This window comes from Cydia amplana, chromosome 20 (assembly GCF_948474715.1).
Source record: "Cydia amplana chromosome 20, ilCydAmpl1.1, whole genome shotgun sequence".
NCBI classification, from domain to species: Eukaryota; Metazoa; Arthropoda; class Insecta; order Lepidoptera; family Tortricidae; genus Cydia; species Cydia amplana.
Window position 1 is genome coordinate 5,389,013 of NC_086088.1, and position 25,011 is coordinate 5,414,023.

Sequence of the window (25,011 nt, forward strand, 5' to 3'; positions counted from 1 at the left end):
ATTAATAAGCATAATAATTATGCTTATTTTATTATTCTAAATTATTCTAAATTCTTGCTTTATGATAAAATGTCATCGTATTGGGTTATACATTTAAAAAGCAGTGGGCGGGGTATATTTTATGGAAAAGGGACAATTTCCAGCGATATTCGTCAGATAAGCGTCAGTCATATGATCAGTTTTTCAAAGAAAATACCAAGATCGTTGACATTTTTATCGAATCTATACTTAAATTTTACAAAATCGAAGATTCTAAAAATGCTTCAAAACGTACCGCAGTCACGCACAAGATTAAATATTGATTGAATTAGGTAGTCGTATTAGAATAGAGGCCTAAGCTAGGTTTATCTGGCCTGTGCGGGCGACTATTAATTTCTCTTAGGCGTTGGTTCACTAAATTAATTGATGTGGAGCCTGTCCGAACTGAAATAAAGCGGTTCTACTTAATTAAACCTTATTTGAAGAGACTCAATTATTTATACTTAATTAGAGACAGAAAACGTTGACAGCGTTAGGTACGTACTGCCAACACAACCGTTATAAACTAATTTCAAAAACCGTTGGATTAATTGGTACCTATGTCCTTACCTGCACACAAAATATACGATAAACTCCTTTTTAGGATTCCGTACCAAAAGGGTACAAAAGGGACCCTTATGGTTCGACTCTGTTCGTCCGTCCGTCCGTCTGTCTGTCACATTGCTAAATATCTCGAGAACTACTGAATTGATTTTTTTACTAGGGATCTTAGGGATCTCATATTATTGTCACTATGACAAAGTACGAAGTGGTACATACTTAATTAAAATTCCTTGACAGTATTTGTGTGTTTGCTCATCGTCAAAAATAACCGACCGATTTTAAACAGTTGCGGTTTTCTATAAAAGGTTTATGACATGAATTTCAGAAATGACGCTGTTATAATTTTGTTGCAGGTTTTTTAATTCAATTTTAAACGAAGGTGGATGAATAACTCTGGCAAATTTATATAAACAATATTAAAATGCGTGTCATTTCACATACTTCTAACTTAATCAGTTGATGATCATCGTTTGTCCCTATCTGTCGTTATGCCATAGAGAGGGACAAACGACGATCATCAGCTGATTATCTAAGCATATGTTAATGAATAACACCGTTAATATATATTTTGGCATTTTATTTTACTTCCTACTTTACTAGTAGAGTCTGTTCGGAAAGAGAAGAGTCGTGGAATGTATCGGGCCCCATACATTCCGCGACCCTTCTTTTACCGCACAGACTCTAAGATGCAACTTTCTTGCAACGTAAGGCAACTCAAGATGTATCCAAACATGCTCACGAACGTTCGAGCTTGGAGCTTCATTAGGCTCTTACATCACAAAGCACCCCTGATTGTATGTAGCACTCAGCGTCTGACCTGTCTTGTTAGTTAGATTTTGTTTAGTTTGCCCTTTTCAACATAGTAAAGCTTTCTTAAATATGACTGCCTGTTACACTGGCTATGTTAACAATATTTTGTAAGCAATTTTTTTTCTGATTTTAAAGCAGCTGTATGACATCTGGATTGTTTCCCCACAATGAAAATTCATACTGTCATGACTCATGAGTATGGGATAGCATGGTAGGTCAAAATTACTGATTTAAAATATGGCGTAACAAAGCGGCCCCGATTGTATAAAGGGGCCCACTGATTAACAGTCCGCCGGACGGTATCGGCCTGTCAGTTGTTCGGAACTGTCAAATTTTTGTTCCAACTGACAGGCCGATACTGCCCGGCGGACTGTTAATCAGTGGGCCCCTTTAGTGTCTGACCTGTCTTGTTGTTAGTTTTTGTTTAGTTTTCCCTTTTAAGGATGGCTCACGTTATACCGGCGCTTACTTTTCTATGACAGATGACAAGTGCTCACGTGATGCTTTATCAATAAACCGTCAACTTTCATGATTTAAATGTAAATAAAAAGTTATTATAGATTAGATTAGATTAGATTTATTTATTTCACAATATATGATTACAGTACAAATTACATTAATGTAAATTTATAAGAATCTATATTGTGATCGTCAGAAATACATTTATAGATTTTATTTTAATTTACATTTGTATAATTAAATATATTATCATTTTTGCATTTCAATAGGTACCTTTAATTTTCACTTACGGTATATTACTGTTTTCTATCAAATTAACTATGTAAATGATTTTATAAAGTTAAACTTGATTGATTGATTTAAATACCTACATTAATACGAAACACCGTATTGTTTGGTAGAACCAGAGATCAAGCCAGTTGTATACAACACTGCACCAGCATTCGGTACCTGCCAATATGCATAATGAATCAGCTCATGTACCACCTGTATTTGCCCACCCTACCCCCTAGGAGAGAAGGGGCCTAACTCCCGAACGCTCCTTACGGGATATAGCGCTTGGAAACTGGGCCAAGGCGGCAAGTTAACTGTCTCATCCATATGCAACATGAGAAAATGCACAATAGGTAGGTTTGCTTCCTAAGTTTATAGAACGACGATTATAGTGGTATTTGTGTAGTCTTGCTTATGGTTTAGACCCCGTATATTTTCGCGAGGTGAAGTGAAGTTCATAATGTAATGTAATGCAATGAGTGTAATGTCATGTTCGTTATTGAATATTCAGCTATTGAAAATTAGAAAATCCTTCACATCTCAGTGGCGGCGCGTCCATAAAAGCCGATTCCCACCGGCTTGCCTATTTATGGACGTTTGAGCAGAGTTGTAATGGAAATATGTAAGCCAAATTAGCCCCGGCTTGCCTATGGATATGTTTGACGCGCCGCCACTGTGACACATCTCCCAATTTTAAGAAGAGTATCGTCCGTAGATAAAACTCATTTTATCAAGGAAATTGACAGATACATCGGTCGCGGCAAGGCCGCAGCAGTAATGTAGCTGCAGTTATCATCTGAATGTCATTTAGGCAGCATAGCACGGCAAATCGCTACCACAATAAAATTGTTTTATTAAAGCCTAGTCGAGCAGAGTTTTCAAACTTTATTTAATTTGTTTCTATCCGATATTTATTTACAATAACCGGACAAGTGCGAGTCAGACTCGTCCACCGAGGGTTCCGTATATTTTTTAGTGTTTGTTGTTATAACGGCCACAGAAATACATCATTTGCGAAAATTTCAACTGTCTAGCTATCACGGTTCATGAGATACAGCCTGGTGAAGACGAAGAGTGGAGTCTAGGTAACAGGGTCCCGTTTTTACCCTTTGGGTAGGTACGGAACCCTAAAGCTTGGAGTGCGCACTCAAAATCGATTGCAAGCTTGTATCCAGCGCTCACACTCGAGTGACTCGAGTGTATTTTGACAAATGAAATGAAGTGGAAGTGTGCGAATTGAAAACTGTTTTCCTATTTTGCCGCCAATTCTGTTTGTTCGAGTGTTTTTATTGCGTAGGAAGCGTAGACGAGTGCCTACCATTAGCCAATGTTGTATAAAACTCTGACCTTGATATCAGCTCTGGGGGGACACGCCATACTACGGACATCGTTAGAGTAGGTATATCTATAGATACCCAGAGACAGAAAAACCGCAAAAGACCGGTAACCTAAAATAAAAGTATCCAACAGTAACGGTACCCGAATAAAACGGCAAAATACCGGTACCTAAAATAAAGGTATCCATAGAATAGGTATCCAACAGTAACGGTACCCGAATAAAACGGCAAAAGACCGGTAACCTATAATAAAGGTATCAATTGAAAATGTATCCAACAGGAACGGTACCCGATTAAATAACATTTAAGAGGTATCTTTTTAAACAGTACCGATAAGGTATATATAGGTGTAGTATAGGACACGTAATGTATGTATACGCATTAAATTTCCGTGGGTAGTTTTCCATTGCCCTCCCTTCTTTGTCCCCTTTTTTTAATATCTTCCATAGTCAGGTAAGTTTTACGGTCAGGCCATTATCCAATACCGGTTCCTCCAAGAATTGGCCTTGCCTGTGTTGTAGCTTTTGGAATATCAACTAAACTTCATATTTTCAACGCTACGATATAATTTCTGCATTGCTAACTTTAGAAATGCGATAGTATCGCAGAATTTACAGTGAATAAATTTAGCAACGAAATTTCGCACCTAAATACATAAAACCTAAGTGGCATCCCAACAAATTAGTGTCTATGTCATGCTCAAGTTTAAAACTATCATTCAGGGTTACTTTTAGGATTCATTTAGTAAGTAAGTAAGTGGGTAAGTAATATTTATTAGCACAAAAATTAACAAAATATAATAACAAAACATAATTAAGACGAACAGAACATTGTGCTAAAAGGTCCTCAACTTGATGTCCCGAAGTGAGTTTGAATCTGTATTGCCACTTAAGACTCATTGGCTTAGGGCCCAATACGCACGAGAGCTTTTTCAACGCGCGTTAAAAAAGCATTTAAATGACACAAACGCATACATGAGTATTTATTCACCCGATGACGGTGGCGCTTTTTATCAAGCGTTGTTGGATTTTTGACTTTAAGCGTTGGTCGTTATATCGAATTTAGCGTGTGGACGGATTTAAGCGCTTTTTTAACGCGCGTAGAAAAAGCGCTCGTTAGTAGGAGGCCTAAATGTGTGATTTCGAAGTACGAGTAGAAATCTAAATAAATATTGGCTTTGAATTGAAAAGGTTTTCTTTTAAAGAAGCATGTTCAATGCCTAAATGTGTGAATTCGAAGTACGAGTAGAAATCTAAATAAATATTGGCTTTGAATTGAAAAGGTTTTCTTTTAAAGAAGCATGTTCAATTGGAACTGTAAATAAACTGTAACTGTAATTTCATAATAACTCAATTTTGCCTAAAATGTCGCTTAAGGGGTTTCTCCTTTCCACCGTCGATATTAACCTTAATTAATAATCTCAGCTGAATTTTACTTTACAGATTCCTTTTACTCAACAACACTGCCATGCAATTAATTAAACCATTGTTACCGATCACTATTTATCATGAATCAAATGTCAAACACAGCTCGCTGTCTATTGCAATGTGTATGAAAAACTAATTAACGAAAAAGAAAAATATGTTCCAGCAAAACACTAAATGACAAATTATATTAAATAAGTAAACAAGTAAGTAATATAAGCAAAAAATTATAAACTAAAATTAAAAACTACAACTACAATAACTAAAATTCTTTTTTTTTTATCAGACCTAGGTTAATATAACACGTAGTGTCAGGGCCTCCGCCCTATACCTAGGTATATTATGTATGCCCAGACCATCTGAATGAACCTAACTCCCCCAACATTCCCTCAACAAAATGGCGCCTCGATTGATCTTAAATTTATAAGCTTGGGTCAGACTGCGTGTTTAAATAGCTAAATATAGGCGGTGATCAGTCCAGTGCACAACCGGGTCGCCGGGTGCAACTCACGTGTGATAGGCCGGGAGACGGCGGTGGTAATTTTACCTTAACGAGTACACATTTTTCTGTAGATAAGTTTAAAATGCAACGTCGCGTGACAAGAAAGTAGTTGCTTTAAAAGTGGTTTCTTACTATCAATAATTCTTTGGATATTTATTAACGTATTGCAATTTGATCTTAGGGATTCAAAAGGGTCCAGCAATAGTATATTTAACGAAGGTAGTAACTGAAAATTTTAAAATAAACAGTTATATCAGTTCTATGTTGTATGTTATAGTCATCGCCTGTTAAAACGCTGGGCACGGTGCTTTCAACGCCTGTTCAGTGAAAGGTATATTAATCTTGTGTCTTATTAGGCACTTTATTAAGTTGATAGGTTATACATTACATTATTTATATTTTAAAATGTTCAATAACTTGCCGCGTTGGTGTCTAGTTCCTCAATGCTATTCTCGATCAGACTTGATAATGTAAAATTACCGTCGTTTTACCTCAGTCTATACCGTATTATGTCTTGTCGCTACGCCCTTTGCATCTTGTTTGAGAAACTATCCGAGACACAGGGGATTAAAGTAACACAATATTTACAAGCAAACTGGTACATAATTCAATGTAAAGTGTCATTCAATGGAACTTGCTAACTATGTAAACAAAAGTCACTAGTAAATTGGCATTCAGCGACAATTTGAATATGGCGGTTTGTTTACACAGTTAGCAAGTTCCATAGAATGACACTTTAGGTAAGTAAAATATTCATAAAAATACAGGTACAGTAAATATTGAACATAAGGCGAATTTAAGTTTAAATTCGGTATAATAAATTTGTTCGAAAATTTACAAATATATTCTTTTGACATTGATTGAATAAGAAAGAAACTAATAAGATAAGAAAAGGTTAGAATAGCGCTACTTCGTTTTTCACGCAAAATAGAATGGTTGTCGATTTGCGGGAAATGCCCAGTAAACTAAAATAACTAAGATAAGGAAAAATACACGCTGAATGCAACTCGAGAAGAATAAATACAATCGGCCTGATTTAAACATCAATATGAATCAGGCCGAAAGTCATCGTAGGATTAACCGTGATAAACTGTAAAACCACCTCTTTATTTACTAATAAGTTTTTGGCAAAAAAATAATTTTTGGTAGAAGCTTTTATCGCGTACTGTACTTTTCTTACGACAGACAACTAATACTCATCGAGACAATTCTAAAAACCCCTAACACAATTAGGTTGCGTTGTTTCATCACAGAGTTCCTATGGCCACCTCCTGTCTCCATCATCAGATCAGTTCGACAGTACCATATTATTGTATTGTCATCAGAACTACATACAGCTGCCAATTTTCATGACGCTACGATCCTTGGAAGATGGTTAAATTAGTTACCTTAGATTCCATTACATAGTTAGTTACATACAGGTCGACCTAATAAAAGCTTGTTCAAAAGTAAATTCAACATGTACTTATAATATGTTTAGTACCTGCCTACATTTACCTACATTTTGTAACCTATACTTAGAAGTAAAAAACCTTTCCACTAGAAAGATTTAGTACTTAATTGTTACAAATAAACAAACACTGGCTACTAAACAAATACTCGAAAACGTAGCTTTATTTTAACTAACTAGATGCATAATGCATTACATCCCACCGTCTAACCACAAACTTTATGCATTATCAATTTGCAACGGCAACCGCAACTTGAAATGTAACGTCATTAAATGTTTTCAAACAATAACCACAGGGATTTCAGTTTTGAAAACATCTGAATATGCTCGCGGAGTTCAGGATGCCGATTCTGTTTTGATAATTTGATACCAACATGATATTTAAATGATGTCAGTCGCCCGTGCATCTCGCTCGCGCCTATACTTGAATAACAGAGAGAGAGGAGATAACACGTTTGGGTAATGTAGGACAATCGGCCGCCCAAATTCACGTTTAGATAAAAATATTCGGCGAAAACAAAACATAAATTTGAACCATAATTATAATACTTATATATTTAGAACGATCAAAATTGCCTTTATGCTTTATGCTTATTTGATTAACAGATTAGGGTTTGAGCCGAAATCATCTTCTCAGAAAATTTCAACTATAGGTACGGCCAAGTATAAGCGCATTGCACGCCCGACTGACATCATTTTGATGTCTCAAATGTAAGTTTGAATTGGTCTCGTGGTTCATTTTATTATGATACGACCTGAAGCACAGAATAAATAATAGTACTAGGTACAGAAGATTCACTATCCAATAAAACGCGTCTATTACGACAGATATGACCGCTAGGTGGCGCAAGCGTGAGCACAGGCGTCCGTTCCGCAGCGGTGCGCGGCAACTACTATGGCTAGATACCAAAATTGGTGTGGGCCGCATGTTCTTGTAGGTACTTGTAGCGACGCGACGAAAATGCCTGGAGTCAGTATGGACTGCTGCACCAATCAGCACGAGCTGATAACGCTAATTCCTCCTCACAAAATGCAATCAGGAGTCATCTCATAAGGCATCTTGCTCACACCTAATGGTGTGCGTGCGATGTCTGATGATACGGCTCAAGGTTGTATCAACATAAGATCAAAACCTTTTCAAGTTGTTAAAATGGAATCGGCCTCCGTTGTTACGAGTTTTATTCTGGACATAGTTTCAAAGTGAGATGAAATATATAGAAATACTAAGGGCAAGGTCCTTTAAATGTTTTCTGTTGAGAGATAATTTTAACAAAACTTCCGTGAGGCACAGACATAGGTAAGTAATTAGTATATTTGAAACGTAACATCTTAGACTAAAAAAAAACGTGAGTGATTCTTTTCAATATTATTTATTTATATTATAATTATATTTGGGGACGATCAACCTCTGGTCCCAAGCTAAGCAAAGCTGTATACTATATAGATAAATAAATACTTATATACACAATTTAAGTACAGTTTGTAACCAAATTAGCTAGCTGGCCCATCAATTATTTAAGGTCTGTAGGTAACATAATGTAAATGGTTTAGAGGAAATATTTAAGTGTGTTTACTTACGATTTTGCCTAAAAGTTTTGGAAGTTGGAAGGTCTTTGGACGGATGGATAAAGGCCCCCTGAAGATAAAATTTATTATACCTACTTTTTTTTCATACAAAGTTCACTCTAGTCTAAATTGTACCTAAAACCTAAAACTTTTTCGGAGCTAGATCTCCGTCTGTATAGTAAAAGAAACGGCTCCTAATCAGCTAACAAGGTTAGGTTGACAAAAACCTAACACGGCTCTCCGAGGCGAACGACGCCATTTATGTAATTACCCACACTAACACTAGTTCTGTTTTTAAGGTTCCGTAGCCAAATGGCAAAAAACGGAACCCTTATGGATTCGTCATGTCTGTCTGTCTGTCTGTCCGTCTGTCTGTCTGTCTGTCTGTCCGTCCGTATGTCACAGCCACTTTTTTCCGAAACTATAAGAACTATACTGTTGAAACTTGGTAAGTAGATGTATTCTGTGAACCGCATTAAGATTTTCACACAAAAATAGAAAAAAAAAACAATAAATTTTGGGGGTTCCCCATACTTAGAACTGAAACTCAAAAAAATTTTTTTCGTCAAACCCATACGTCTGTGGTATCTATGGATAGGTCTTCAAAAATTATGTTGAGGTTTCTAATATATTTTTTTCTAAACTGAATAGTTTGCGCGAGAGACACTTCCAAAGTGGTAAAATGTGTCCCCCCCCCCTGTAACTTCTAAAATAAGAGAATGATAAAATTAAAATAATATATGACGTACATTACCATGCAAACTTCCACCGCAAATTGGTTTGAACGAGATCTAGTAAGTAGTTTTTTTTAATACGTCATAAATCCCCTAAATACGGAACCCTTCATGGGCGAGTCCGACTCGCACTTGGCCGCTTTTTATCCTTTTACTATCTTTTTTATCAAGGTAATCTCTAAATTGGATCAACCGAAAATGTATCCCTAGCCAGAGTTAAGTAAATATACGACCATTGATTGTATACGACTGTTAATCTCTATAGAATTCCTCGTGCCTCATTATTCAATTTTAGCGTTATGATTATGGCATTTTTTTAACATCCGTAACTCAAGAACAAATATTTAGAATAAACATACAAATAAATGCCCTTATCAGGATTCAAACCCGGGACCTCCTGATTAATAGGAAGGGTCACTACCGCTAGGCCCGGGGGACTATACAAAGTAGAGCTATTTACGGAACTACAACAGTTATTTATTTTAGTTAAGTAAGTTGTTGTTTAGCCACTAAAAAAATCCGGTTTAAATTATCTACTAAGTTTAAAAGTAAAGGATGACTCACGCTAGACCGGGCCGCGGCCGGGCCAGAACTTTCGGCGCTTCGTTTTCTATGGAAAGCACCACGTGATCACCGATCAGCCGTCATAGAAAACGTCATGTCGGATGCCTCAGCCCAGGCACGGCCCGGTCTAGGGCGAGTCATCCTTTAATATCATCATCTACCTCGCGTTGTCCCGGCATTTTGGGAGCCTGGGGTCCGCTTGGCAACTAATCCCAGTAATTGGCGTGGGCACTAGTTTTTACGAAAGCGACTGCCATCTGACCTTCCAATCCAGAGGGTAAACTAGGTCCGTATTGGGATTAGTCCGGTTTCCTGACGATGTTTTCCTTCACCGAAAACGACTGGTAAAAAATATCAAATGATATTTCGTACATAAGTACCGAAAAACTAATTGGTACGAGCCGGGGTTCGAACGCGCGACCTCCGGATTGTAAGTCGCACGCTCTTACCGCTAGGCCACCAGCGCTTTGAGTCATCCTTTAATGTTTTTTTTTTATTATTTACTTATTTGTTACAATATGGTTCTTAGCTAAATCTTTCTCAATACCGACTCCTCTGGAAGTCTCAAACGCCATTTTTCACTCTCATTTTGTTTTGTTAACGAATGGGCTCACAACTAATGGGTAAACCTTTCACTTGAACAGAACCGAGTGCCCTTTAACACGCAATCTTAACACAGACCTTTATTCGTGAATACTTAATGCACTCTATTTGTGGACCTAGATTTATTATTCTCATTTCTTCTATCTGTGTTCTTTGCATTTGTAGGGTTCCTTACCCGAATCTGGGAACCTATTACTAAGACTTCACTGTCTGTCTGCCCGTCTGTCCGTCCGTCTGTCCGTCCGTCTGTCTGCCAGTCTTTCCGTCTGTCCGTCTGTCTGTTACCAGGCTGTAACTCATGAACCGTGTATAATGCTTGACCAATAACAAGAACCCTTTTGATAAGTGATACCTTTTATATCTTCATACTTTATAAAACAAGGGCCCAGAAACCCAAAAAAACTCCGCATTTTTTTCTGAATCGGACTCATGCTTGTCTGTTGAGACAATTGAGCATTTGAATCTACAAGACCCAAACACAATAGAAGCCAAATTAGCCCCGGCTTGCCAAACTGTTATATTAAAATAATGAGCCGAGTAACTTAGTTTGTCGTAACTCGGGGATTGCATCAATTTTTCAATTTAACTTTTTATCCATGTCTGACTTTCCTTCTTCGAGCAACTTTTCAGGGTTCCACGGAGTTTGTTGGAAAGGGTATTCTACTTTATTTTTTATAGTTGCCAGGAGATCTTTAAAAAAACCGGCCAAGTGCGAGTCGGAATCGCGTTAAGTCCGACTCACGCTTGACTGCACATTTCTAATAGGTTTTCCTGTCATCTATAGGTAAACAACTACATATTATGTGATCTTTTAGACCCAGTAGTTTCGGAGATAAAGGGGGAGGGGGGAATGGTCGGACAGACAGACAGATAGACGCACGAGTGATCCTATAAGGGTTCCGTTTTTTCCTTTTGAGATACGGAACCCTAAAAAGAGCAGAAGACTTATAATGTCATAGTTTCTTTGGTTAAACATTGCGATAACGCTTCTTCAACAGTACACAAATAAAAATAAAATAAAAACAATTTTGTCCACATGGATATTTTGTCATAGGTACTTGTAAGTTATAAGGTAAACGTACTAGTGCTCGACATGCTAATGCCCAATAGATGACACGCTGCTGTCACCTCTATTGACAATGACTTAAGTTTCAAGATGACATGTACTGGGACCGCGTCGAGCACCACTCGTACCTTACCTGACTGTTAAACATTATATAAAGTTTCATTTCGATTCTAAACTCGCATGTTTCCCATAACCGCAATTATCCCAATTGACCAGTTTCCATCGAATTACCGCGTATTTTATGAAGCAATTATGTGGAACTAACTAGTAAAGTTATAACGTCGTTTTCAGAGCCATTAAAACCTGTGTGTGTTCGTATTGCTTAACGCACTCAAGGGAATGGAAGGATAAAAATAATACGAGTGCCCTTAATGTCGATATTCGAAACAGGCGGACTCGCACGTATCCAAAGATTTAATTGAGAAGATTTACATTTTATAGGTTCACAGTGTTCACACTCATAATTGTTGATGTTGGTTATAGGCTTATAGGCCTGTTTTTAGGGTTCCGTACCCAAAGGGTAAAAACGGGACCCTATTACTAAGACTCCGCTGTCCGTCCGTCCGTCCGTCCGTCCGTCTGTTACCAGGCTGTATCTCACGAACCGTGATAGCTAGACAGTTGAAATTTTCACATATGATGTATTTCTGTTGCCGCTATAACAACAAATAAGTACTAAAAACAGAATAAAATAAAGATTTAAGTGGGGCTCCCATACAACAAACGTGATTTTTGACCGAAGTTAAGCAACGTCGGGCGGGGTCAGTACTTGGATGGGTGACCGTTTTTTTGATTGTTTTTTTTTTGCTTGTTTTGCTCTATTTTTTGTTGATGGTGCGGAACCCTCCGTGCGCGAGTCCGACTCGCACTTGGCCGGTTTTTTAGGGTTCCGTAGCCAAATGGCAAAAAACGGAACCCTTATAGATTCGTCATGTCTGTCTGTCTGTCCGTCTGTCTGTCCGTCTGTCTGTCCGTCTGTCTGTCCGTCTGTCTGTCCGTCTGTCTGTCCGTCCGTATGTCACAGCCACTTTTCTCCGAAACTATAAGAACTATACTGTTGAAACTTGGTAAGTAGATGTATTCTGTGAACCGCATTAAGATTTTCACACAAAAATAGAAAAAAAAAAACAATAAATTTTTGGGGTTCCCCATACTTCGAACTGAAACTCAAAATTTTTTTTTTCATCAAACCCATACGTGTGGGTATCTATGGATAGGTCTTCAAAAATGATATTGAGGTTTCTAATATCATTTTTTTCTAAAATGAATAGTTTGCGCGAGAGACACTTCCAAAGTGGTAAAATGTGTGTCCCCCCCCCCCCTAACTTCTAAAATAAGAGAATGATAAAACTAAAAAAAATATATGATGTACATTACCATGTAAACTTCCACCGAAAATTGGTTTGAACGAGATCTAGCAAGTAGGTTTTTTTTAATACGTCATAAATCGCCTAAATACGGAACCCTTCATGGGCGAGTCCGACTCGCACTTGGCCGCTTTTTATTTCTAATAAAATACTTATTTACTATTCGTCATTAATTATTTATTGTGACATAAAAATACAAATTAAACAATAAAACTAAACTATTTAATGTGGTTATTATACGACTATGAAGTGGTAATGATAAATAATGAGGCATGAATAACATTGTGTTTTTTCAATCGGTTAAGCGGGTTAACTTGTTTCTATTGTATCTCTTATAGTGTCTACTAGCTGTAATTTATATTTACGATAAACCTATGCATGTGCTCAATGTCGCTTTGGAAGTGTCAAAAGTCGCATTGTGAAATTTTAGTGTAAGTATAGTATAAGTCTGTGTATTTAGTTCCGATCACAATGCTATCCTAAAACTATTGTCACACCTCCTAGTAGGAATTGTCTTAGGATGTAGGCTATATTTACCATTTTGTAATTTTGCCTGTAAATATTATTGGAGAAAAAAACAGATACAGTCTGTTCTTTTCCCCAATAAAGAAAATAAAATAAAGATAAAATAAAACATAACCATGACTTAGCACTATTCGGTGACAGCACTATAATTGCTTATGAGCTGCTGAGCAAGTGAGCATGTGACTCGCTTGCGATCAGAATAGCACCTCTTGGCCGAGGGACGGAAATTACATATAGTTCCGAAGTTATAAGTTTGGCTTAAGTGGGGATTTGTTTTTCTAGTAATTACCAACCATTACTAATGACTTCGTCAACTTGATGTAGCAATGTTGATGTAGGTATCTAAACGATGTCTTTATTTCCATGATAAAAGTGGAAGACCCGCCCGAAATCGCCTTTTCATACAAACGTAGATAGGTACAGTCAGCACTGTCAGCAGCAATAGTTGCTAAGCGGGCGACGTATTCAAAATGATCTTGACGTGACTTTATTGTAGAAATAAGAGCGTGTCAAGGTAATTTTGAATACCTCGCCCGCTTAGCAACTTCTGCTGCTGACTGTACTCTTATTCGCCTAACGCCGTGAAAAACGAGCAGGTATGTTTTCATATTTACGAACTGTGCAAATCCTGTATCATTAAGATACTAAAACGCATGTTCAGATATTTTTGAGCACCTAGGTCGCCCTGATATATCCGATAGCGACTGGGCGTATTTCGTCACACCCACCTCGACGCCGCTGATACGCCTAACGCCATTTTCAGATACTTTTGAGCACCTAGGCCGCTCCGATATATCCGATAGCGACTGGGCGTCTTTCGTCACACCCGCTCAAGCGTCGACACCGCCGACACGCCTAACGCCACGCCATGTTCAGATATTTTGAGCACCTTGGCCGCACCGATATATCTCATGGCGACTCGACTAGTCTTTCGTCACACCCGCCTCAACACCGCTGACAAGTCTAACGCCGTGAAAAACGAGCAGGTGTGTTTTCATATTTCCGTGACAACGTGGATCCTGATTGATCGAGCCAGGAGCAACAAATTGCGGGGTTGGGAGCATTCATCTCTGCAGGAACGAGGATTTATTAATATGCGACAAGACGTTGGGTGGGCAGAGTGAAAAGAGTATAGCACCTATCATGAAAATGAAAATGAAAATTGTTTATTTTGGATTACAACATTTCACAATTCACAATTAGTTATGCATGGAATCTCCTAGTAAAGTATTGTAAATACTTGTGACAGAAGACTCCGCTACTAGCTATTAAGGTTTTATAAAAAATATAGTATTAACCGAACATATCATAAGAAAATATTTAGGTGAAGATATTAAGGGGACGGTATATGACGTTTTCGATTTAGAGCTCACTTTGTGCAATCAATTTGTTCAAGAAATGTTTAATAACTGCATTAAATTATACGTAAATTTGTTCACGAAGAAGCCGTGTACCGGCTCTTCACGGCATAATATTTTTTATTTGCTGTAATTCTCTACAAATCGACACTAAAAGTATCCAAAAATCAAAATATGGAGTTCCGTTTGAGCAACACGCATTACAGTTTTGCCTTTAACAGTAATTGAGTTGTTGTGTGATTTTGAAAGCTAGATAACTAAACTAGCAAATTATTATCTACTTATATTTTTACTCACAAATACAACACAGAAATTCAATCCCAAATGTAAACTTTCGTACAATTTCCATACATTGACGACATCACTCAAAATTCTTCTTCGAGTCAGATGGCCGCTGGCCTTGGATCGAAGCAGACGTGTACTTCGTCGTAGCTCGTTTTTGACATTATTTAGACATTTCATCATATACGCATACGAAAATGTATACCAGTAGATAAATTGTATTTCAAAAAATAGGGTAAATAAATTTATTTAAAATTTGATTTGTTGTTATTTACAGGTCGTAACGATCGAAAACAGCAGTAAACTATCCTAAAACAATACGATTACAATTGAATTTAAGTAACTTGTTCCTTCAAAACCCGCTTAAAATGAAAAAAGTTTAAAGACTCGTTTTACTGATTGGGATTGATTTTCATTATGCTGGTATCAATTTTGCGTCATTAAAAAAAAGTATATGACTTCTGTACGTCAATGACATTTGATGTCAATTGTAATCTTGTATTTACGTTAGAGAATATTATATATTCATTTAAATATTACTTACCTATTAATACGAAGCGTAATTCGTTTAATACCTGAAAGTCTTAGTGTCTACACCTACTTTGTTGCCGTTCGTTCCGTCTATATGTGTGCGATTACGTGCTGTTCTCAATAATCAAGAAACAAGCCATAATCTTCAAGAATAAAATAACAGCAAGACCAGCATTTAGTACTAACTAGTTTTTGCGGATTTGGAGACAAGAGATGAAGCTTACAGGCTAATACCGCTGCGGTCTGGTTATTGTTATGTGTATATATCGAGTATTATATAAATTTACTATAAAATAACAATGTTTTATTTCAATGACATTATGTGCGTAGGTATGTATGTTTCGATGATTATAAGAATTTTGTCCACACAATAATTGTGCAAAGCAGAGACTGCATCATGCTTTCTTTACGGTATAAGCGGTATGGTACCGTTATTATTTATCAATACCGGTTCGTTTTGAAGGTAAAACTATACCGGTTGAAATACAAAGTACGGTACCGGTATAAAATTACAGCAGGGACAACCATTTTTATAGGTGTACAGTCAGCTGCAGAGAAAAGGTACGACCAGATAGATAATTGTATGCAGGGGTGGTACCTTTTCTCTGCAGCTAGCTGTACCTAAACCATCATTGACCGAGCGTTGGCGAAGGTCTCCGTTTCAACTTGGGCAAAAATGCTTTCGTATGTCCGAATTCTTCTCCTTTGCATATCACATTTCTCAACTGATTCTCGTGAAAATTTGGTAGTCCGATATAATTATTCGGTTTCTTTTTTTTTTTGAACAATATAAAATAGGCAGAAATTGTCATAAAGGACTTAAGCGCCAGTAGGGTCTGTGACACTTAAGACCACTGCGATTATTAGGTACTTACTGGCCCCTATTTCACCACGACCACGGTGACAGGTGCGACAGTTGTCGACATCACTGTTGCTGACGTCACAGGCCTCCATAGGCTACGGTAACCGCTTACCATCGGACGGGCGATGTGCTTGTTTGCCACCAACATTTTAATAAATAAATAAACTCCATTATATTGCCACTAAAAAATTCTTATTTTGCGAAGCTAATGACAATTGTCACAAGAAACACGGCAACTGTATCGAAATTGCGACACAGAACTCATTTCCTGTCAAGACTTACCGAAAATTCTTTGAAAAATCTTGTGACAATTGTCACAAGATTTTTTCGCGAGAGAAATGTCTGTTTTATCCGATATAATAAAGTTTTTTTTTAATAATAGGTACAATGACGGTGGCAAACACGAATACGGCCCGCCCGATGGTAAGCGGTAACTGTATTATTAAATTGTACAACGGGACTTAATCGCGTATCTAAGTTTTAAGATTTACCTCCGACGTTTCGAGGACGGCGTTGTCCCCGTGGTCTCGGAGAAGACTGGCTTAAGTTGACATCAGCATCTTCTAACCGCGCGAGTTTTTCGAACTACCCGCACTTGGTCTTGTTTATCCGCTTGAACGTTTTGCGGTTCCGTTGTACAATTTAATAATGTGTAAAAATCGTGAAAGTTTAAATCAGTGTTAGCGGTAACTGTAGTCCATGGATGCCTATGGCGTCAATAACAGTGATGTTTTTGTCGTACCTGTCACCGTGGTGAAATAGGGGCCAGATTACGCCGCGCCGCGTGGAACGTGAGGTGCATTGGGGTAAATGCATACCATTCACTCAAGGAAAATAATCTCCCTTATAAGATCACTCGTGTGTCTGCCATTTTGTTAAAGCCAATTTTCACCGTAACTACTGGACTAGTTCAATTGAAATTTAGTACACATATGTCAAGTAAGGAAGTAGTAAGTCGGTGATCCGAAGATGAGTAACGTAAATAAATGAACTTTTAACTTTGCGGCGATTTTTGGTATCATGTGACATATCAGATATATACTCGTTCAAGCAAATCTTGTCAGTAGAAAAAGGCGGCAGATTTGAAAAATCGCGGGTTAGCAACACTACGTTTGAATTATTCGAAAATCGCGTGTCATTTATATCTTATCTGTGGAACTGTTTTGTTTACATTTCATCGATGTCCGATGTACATTGCTGCTTTTTGTTAGTTTCCTAGGGATACCATACTTTAGTTTGCTTTACATTGCTACTGACATATCCGGCTTGACAGACTATAATACATAATTATAAGTAGGTGAGCAAAAATGTACCATAACCTAACTCAGAATTGTATTACATAAATACATATACAAAAAATAGTTCAACGCCAAAAGATTAATGGAAGACCTATGTCCTATAATAGGTGAGTTGGTCTTAAACAAAAAATATGCAATAAAAATGTGTAACTGTGGAACCCATAGTGAATCCTACTCGTACATGATCGGTTTTTATATTATGTACCTATAAGATATTTTCTACTTTATACTTTATAAGTGTACCTACATAATATTTACTTATAAGCAGTTGTCACGTAAAATATTTGTAGATTTTTTTGGAAGTATGTGTCACATCATCATCATCTTCCTCGCGTTGTCCCGGCATTTTGACACGGCTCAAGGGAGCCTGGGGTCCGCTTGGCAATTAATCCCATAAATTGGCGTGGGCACTAATTTTTATGAAAGCGACTGCCATCTGACCTTCCAACCCATAGGGGGTAAACTAGGCTCTTATTGGGATTAGTCCGGTTTTTTCACGATGTTTTCCTTCACCGAAAAGCGACTGGTAAATATCAAATGATATTTCGTACATAAGTTCCGAAAAACTCATTGGTACGAGCCGGAATTGCAATTCGCACGCTCTTACCGCTAGGCCTCCAGCGATTTTTTTGAAGTATGTATAGCACAAAAAAATATTTAGAAATGTAACATTTAAGGTAGGTAATTAAAATACGGTATAAACATTATTGGAGAAGACTTGGAGGAAGTGTCATAGGGATCTACATTCGATGCGTGGAAAACAAGTTCTTTTGTCTAATTATAATCCATCGGCAATCACGCGAGCGCATAAAACGAAAATCATTTTTTTTTCACTCCCTAAAACTCCCTTAACCTAATAACAGTAAAACAAAAAATAAAATATAGAGGGTTACCAACCAGCCAAAGAATTATAAGTAGATATATGCACTTATCCCAACGCACCTCACGTTCTACTCTGCACGGGGTTCATTGCCGCTCCTACCGCCGTAAGTAACTATCAACACCTACATTATCAAGGCTACGATCGAAGATAACCGCTTCAGCACTGAAATAATACCGGTGGAATACCGGTATAATATTTTTTATTTTAATTGTATTAATTTAATAGTGAAACAAAAGGCGAATATACCACATAAAAGTAAATCGGTAAAGATATTAGGGGTACATTAGCCAACACTGTTTCCATATATTTTCAAATTTTATTTTGTCCGCCTTAATTAAATTTTGCACCCTGCCGGAACTTTATTTATTTAAATTCTCATTTAATTGATTTTGAGCCTTATGAAAAGTCGTATAGAGTAGTAAATAAAATTTTACATCTGACTTAATGACATCTGGTTTTATTCGGTTTAACTTTAGAAAACGCGTATCTCGACAAAGCCATAATGTAGAAAATTGTCAACAACCAAATGAATTATTAGAATTTAAATACGTCACGTGTGACATGAACAGACAAGGAAAGCAAGATTAAATGTATTGTTTCTCTTTCTTCTTTCAATGGAACGCTTTTCCTAAAAGGAGGCCACTAAACTCAAAACGCTATCTTAAAAAAAACTTGATGGGTCAGTGACCTATCCCAGTAAAGTGAGGTAGTGTGCGTGAAGTGCGCTTGTGTGTGAAATGGGGTAAATTGACAGAATCTGAAAATTTACCCACCTCTACCGTCACCTTAAGTATGAACTTAAGCTAAAGTAAAGTTTTAACATACCATTTATATTATAATTAAAATTTAATTAAATAATTATTTAATAATTAATTTAATTAATTATTTAATTGAAAGATTATTGCACTCAAAACAATTAAATTACAAAATTTAGATAAAACGCGCGCGCGTGTGTGTCGGTGTGTGTGTGTTTGTGTTTTAAATGAAATTCAGGGACGCATGTCGTAGCTAATTTACATGAAAAAGATCGGATATGTAAGTGTCAAACATGTGTCAAAAGTGACTTTATTGTTTGAAGTGACTTTTGACATTTGTTTAACACTGACATATCCGATCCGTATCGTTTCAATATCTAATATTTGACGTATATTATTGTTCGAATACGGCTGTTACTCCCTCTGTACCCCTAGTGTAAATCTCATTCTATAGCGTGACGTAACGTACGCGTTTGTGTTAAGTGTCATTTTGTATTTTGAGTTTCCAAAACGTCCCGCTTGGAACGCTGTTCCAAATCCCATACAAAAATAGACATAACGCAAACGCGAACGCTCGTCACGCTATCGTTTTATATGCGTTCATGGATTTTATCTTTTTATCATGATTTCTATAGATATAAACTGGTTTAAAAATGCGCCTTCATTATAACCAGAGTACCTACTGAAATATAGTAACTGCATATCGTTGAACAAAAAATGGCCCCACTGCTTGATGAATGATGATGCCCCGCAGAATAATACCTGTTTAAATGAGGCTGTCTGTTGTGTAATTACCTAAAGTATAAATACCTAAGCCTAAGCTACCACCCTGTTTAATGTCCTTCTGTATCATGTGATCGTCCTACTGTATCATGATTAGTGCAAACGTGTAAATAGGTAGGTACCTAAGAATCCTATACCTACATACAATAATACGCCCTACAAGTAATAAAAAATCTTATACGCCAGGCTACTTGTTTTCATTTACTTTGAACCAAAGGAGGATTTGTTAATACGCGACAACACGAGGCTGGTTTAGAGTAAAGCACACTGATAAAAGTGATAAAGCGATATCCTTTGTTCATGAAGTACTTTCACACTTTACGTAGATAATGTTTACTTTGTGCGACACAGTCTCATAAAGTGGATTTTAATCCTTAAAGAAAAGGCTGAAAGTAGTCACGTTCCACTGTTGGGTCTAAAACGTTCGAAGAAACTAACGAGCGTCTTTTCTGTGGATACTGCCAAATGATTGGGGCTTGTCATTCAACTGAGGTTTTATAGTACTTTTCAATCTCGATGAGTAGGGTGACAGATGCCACCTCCATATAGTTTTTAAACCAAAAACGCCAAATCTCGCAAAATTATATGAAGATAACACGTCACCCTACCCATCGGATTGCCCTAGCCGACCTCCAGCTTCGTAGACAGGGTCACTATTTGGATCAGGGAAAATTTGGAGTAGGAATTTTTGATATTTCACTCAGGAACAAATTTTTTTATGAACACTACTACCTAAAATAAATAAATAAAAATAAAATTAATTTATTTCAGTTAATTGAGAGTCCATATTTTTCTTTAAATTAATTTACCTAAATACCCTTACCAACGCTTCGGGCAAGATTCGAACTTGCGATCTTTTGGAACACCGGTCCAACCGCTCTTAACCAACTGAGCTACCGAAACTTACCAGAAGCGTGCGAATCTTTCCATTTGATACTTCCTTTTTACACGACTGCCCAAAAAAAAGAGTGTATTGTTTTCAGCGTTCATGTTTGTATGTATATATGTATGTGAGTTTCTTTATTCCACGATAACTTCAGAATGCCTTAACCGATTTAGATGTATGATATATCATTAGAATCTTTACGTCATTCCGGGTGACATAGGCTATGTGACGTCATTACAAAATCAATATGGCGGACTTAATACGCCATATTACGCAACCTTAAGAAAAAAATATCATGCAAACCCATCGAGTAGGGCATCAAAATGAAGCGCTTTGAAAGACGATCAATAATATATATACAAAATGAGGGTTTAAGTCCAATTTTAAGAAAGTAAGAATTTACAAAATTTATTAAGAAAAGCTAATCTCATAAAACCAAATATTATCCTATTGTTGGGATATTAAAAGGAAGTGGTTTGACCGCTGATCATAAAAAAAAAATATACATAGGTATTATATTAATCATATTTTACTTGTTTTGAAACCAAGCCAATATGTTCTAAATTGCGCTAAGGGAATAGAAAAGTATAAATAAGTTCTTTGTAGAGAGTCTGAGATTGTAGAGTCCGTCTTCAGATACAACTCTGCACCGACTTTGACGGAACAAAGTGTGAAAGTGTCATTATAACCGTATATTTTTATACGTATTTTTTATATAAAGCCCCGAGATACACTTGTAAGTTTTACTTACGTAAGTAGGGACAAAGCTATTTGTTAGAATGAGATAATGATATTCATCTCTCATTCTGTAGTCTGTGTCCGTACATAGTACGTACGTAAGTAAAACTTAAGACAGATGGGCTCTTCCTGCAACTTCCCTGAGTATTTTAATTACGAAGGCCGAAGGCCGAACTCCGCATAGGGCCGACGGTCCGAAGCGTAAGGCAGGTGCGTGCTTCCTGTAACTTCCCCAGGTATCCTAATTGCGAAGGCCGAAGGCCGAGCTTTGCGTAGGGCCGAAGGCCCGGAGCGTAAGAAAGGTGCACGCTTTCTGCAGCTTCCCCAAGTATCTTAATTGCGAAGGCCGAAGGCCGAGCTTCGCGTAGGGCCGAAGGCCTGGAGCGTAAGAAAGGTGCATGCTTTCTTTAGCTTCCCCAAGTATCTTAATTGCGAAGGCCGAAGGCCGAGCTTCGCGTAGGGCGGAAGGCCCGAAGCGTAAGAAAGCACCACGCATTCTGCAGCTTCCCCAAGTCTTTTATTTGCGAAGGTCGAAGGCCGAGCTTCGCGTAGGGCCGAAGGCTCGGAGCGTAAGAAAGGTGCACGCTCTCTGCAGCTTCCTCAAGTTTCTTAATTACGAAAGCCGAAGGCCGAACTTCGCGTAGGGCCGAAGGCCCGGAGCGTAGGAAAGCTGCACGCTTTCTGCAGCTTCCCCAATGTATCTTAATTGCGAAGGTCGAAGGCCGAGCTTCGCGTAGGGCCGAAGGCCCGGAGCGTAAGAAGGGTGCACGCTTTCTGCAGCTTCCCCAAATTTCTTAATTGCGAAGGCCGAAGGCCGAGCTTCGCGTAGGGCCGAAGGCCCGGAGCGTAAGAAAGGTGCACGTATTCTGCAGCTTCCCCAAGTCTCTTAATTGCGAAGGCCGAAGGCCGAACTTCGCGTAGGGCCGAAGGCCCGGAGCGTAAGAAAGGTGCACGCTTTCTGCAGCTTCCCCAAGTATCTTAATTGCGAAGGCCGAAAGCCAACTAATAGGAAATAATTATGTAGTTGCAGAGATATTAAGCCATATAGCACTTTACAATACGTCTGGTTTTTGTGTCAGACCTAGTTAGGTTTTTAAGCACGTTTTATGCTAACATATCAAAGATCAACGTGATGAAATCTCCTTGAAGAAATTAAATTGTCTTAAATCATAAAAAATTTGGCTGGTTTGTATGGTCACTAAAATGTATAAAATAAAATAAATTAATTAAAAATTAAAAAACACGACTGCAGTTTAAAAGCGAACTGAAAAGCTAGAAATAATTTTTAGTTATGTTAGGTACTCAACTTAATGAATGTAAAATAGAATATAAGTGTTCAGTCAGGGTAATAAACAGCAATCGGAAAAGTTTAGGCTCATTTAGGATCGTGACTGTACCTGCATATTTTATTTCGATTGCAGTCGGGGACCTTGATATATTGAAATTTTCTCATTCACAGGTCCCCGACTGCAATCGAAATAAAATATGCAGGTACAGTCACGATCCTAAATGAGCCTAAACTTTTCCGATTGCTGTTTATTACCCTGACTGAACACTTATATTCTATTTTACATTCATTAAGTTGAGTACCTAACATAACTAAAAATTATTTCTAGCTTTTCAGTTCGCTTTTAAACTGCAGTCGTGTTTTTTAATTTTTAATTAGTACGTTTTCTTCCAGTGTGTCTCTACCGAATGTAGGTATTATTTAATGTATTAATTCCACCTACTGGAGTCGCATTTAACCAAGCCCCGAATCATAAATTATTTCACAGCCAGTTGAACTTACACAAAACCTCTCACGTTTCTCATGTATCTAAAATTACCTCCGCAAAGCCTTTTACAAAGTTAACTCGATTGCGTACTAAAGTTGAATTTAGCGGGTGTTCTGTTCGAGATAATACGAGCCATTACATCCGCGACCACACTTCAGTCAGACTCCTTCTAATTCACAAATTGATCTCAGTTAAGATGCCATAGTAAAAGTATTTCGCAGTAGTCATTCATTGTCAAATCCAGAAAGGAAAAATGTATGGTCGCTGGAAGGAGTTCTTTGATGAAAGATCGCAAGAGAAAGGAATCTGGTATAAGACTATTCAATGTGAGCCTCCTCGGATACCCTGGTGGGAAGTGGCTGACTTAGACCGGGCGAAAATTCTACGTGTTCACAGGCTTCGATCCGGTTACATTCCATTAAATATGTTTGCTCATCTGATGAGGAAAGCAGAGTCGCCCAACTGCGATATATGCGACTCTGTCGAGGATGTACATCACTTCCTAATGGAATGTGTCCGGACTCGAGAGAAGAGGGCGCAACTATTTCAAGGTAGGGATTATACAGTAACAGATATTGGGGTTTTCCAATCTATATTGGCGGAACCACTGTCAAAAAGTGCGATATTTGTGTACAGTTTTTTTGATGTTTTTGTTTAGTAACACTTGTTGAAATTATTTGTTATAGAGGCCCAACGGAGCCGACATGTCTTTTTGATAAAGGCTTCTTTTAAATAAGTAGATAAAAAAAAGTCCAGACGATTCAACGGAGGCACGCCGTTTTGTCGCCTAAATAGTGTTTAGTTTTTTAAGTGTATAAAATGCATATGTATGTTAGTCTGTAAGGTATTTGTAATATGGGCCTTGTTGTCTGATTTAAATTTGTAAATAAAATAAAAAATGTGTGTGTGTAAGTATTTTCTTGGCGCGCTTCGCCTCGCGGTGTGGTCACAATCAGTGTCTCATAGGTACATGCAAATAAAATCGTACGTTTGGATGTAAATACTGCTGTGGCGTTGTTGTTGCCGCCGCTGTATCCGTCAATATCCTTGATAAAATGAGGGACGTTCACCGCAGCATTACTGCCACGATTATGACGTTCGTTCCGTCACTCATTTTATCAAGGATATAAAATGAGTTACCCAATGCGTACATTCAAACTGCTCGAATCTGTAATTCAGGGTCGGTACCTATCATTTTAATATGCAGTCTCTCTTGGAAAGCCTGTTAAATAACATAGGTAGGTAGGTAACTATTATGAATTGTCCATTCATCAATTTAAGAATATATGTTTTTGTTTTCTAAAAATCACACACCTAATAAAAAAATCTAGATTAGGTACCTATATATTGTAAAAATAATAACACCTTGAAGATATTTATCATTTATTTTCTTGTCTTATTCCAATTCACAATAATCTCGTCTTATGACAACCGTTCGCTAGCAGGACTCAACAACCAAAAAAAAGAGCTGTCCGCCAAGTGTCTTTCTTTTTATACCCAACCAATAAGTCTTCAATTTCAAACTACCCTTAACTTTAAAAACTTATTAAGTAGGTATGCTAGGTCTTATTTCAAACTACCCGTAACTTTAAAAACGA

General features: G+C 37.6%; 1 long non-coding RNA gene and 1 other non-coding gene across 2 annotated transcripts in view; both read right to left on the reverse strand.

Annotated features, from left to right (window-relative positions):
* Window positions 1–8,782: 8,782 nt before the first annotated feature.
* The window catches only part of LOC134657591 (uncharacterized), a 100,356-nt gene continuing 84,127 nt past the window's right edge, over window positions 8,783–25,011 (reverse strand). Inside the window, exons 2-3 of the long non-coding RNA XR_010097622.1 lie at window positions 12,568–12,821; window positions 8,783–8,982 (exon numbers count right to left, since the gene is read on the reverse strand). This is a non-coding gene — a long non-coding RNA (uncharacterized LOC134657591). The remainder of the gene's footprint in view (window positions 8,983–12,567; window positions 12,822–25,011) is intronic.
* On the reverse strand, window positions 20,841–20,917 carry Trnat-ggu (transfer RNA threonine (anticodon GGU)). The gene has a single exon. It is a non-coding gene; the product is annotated as a tRNA-Thr (tRNA).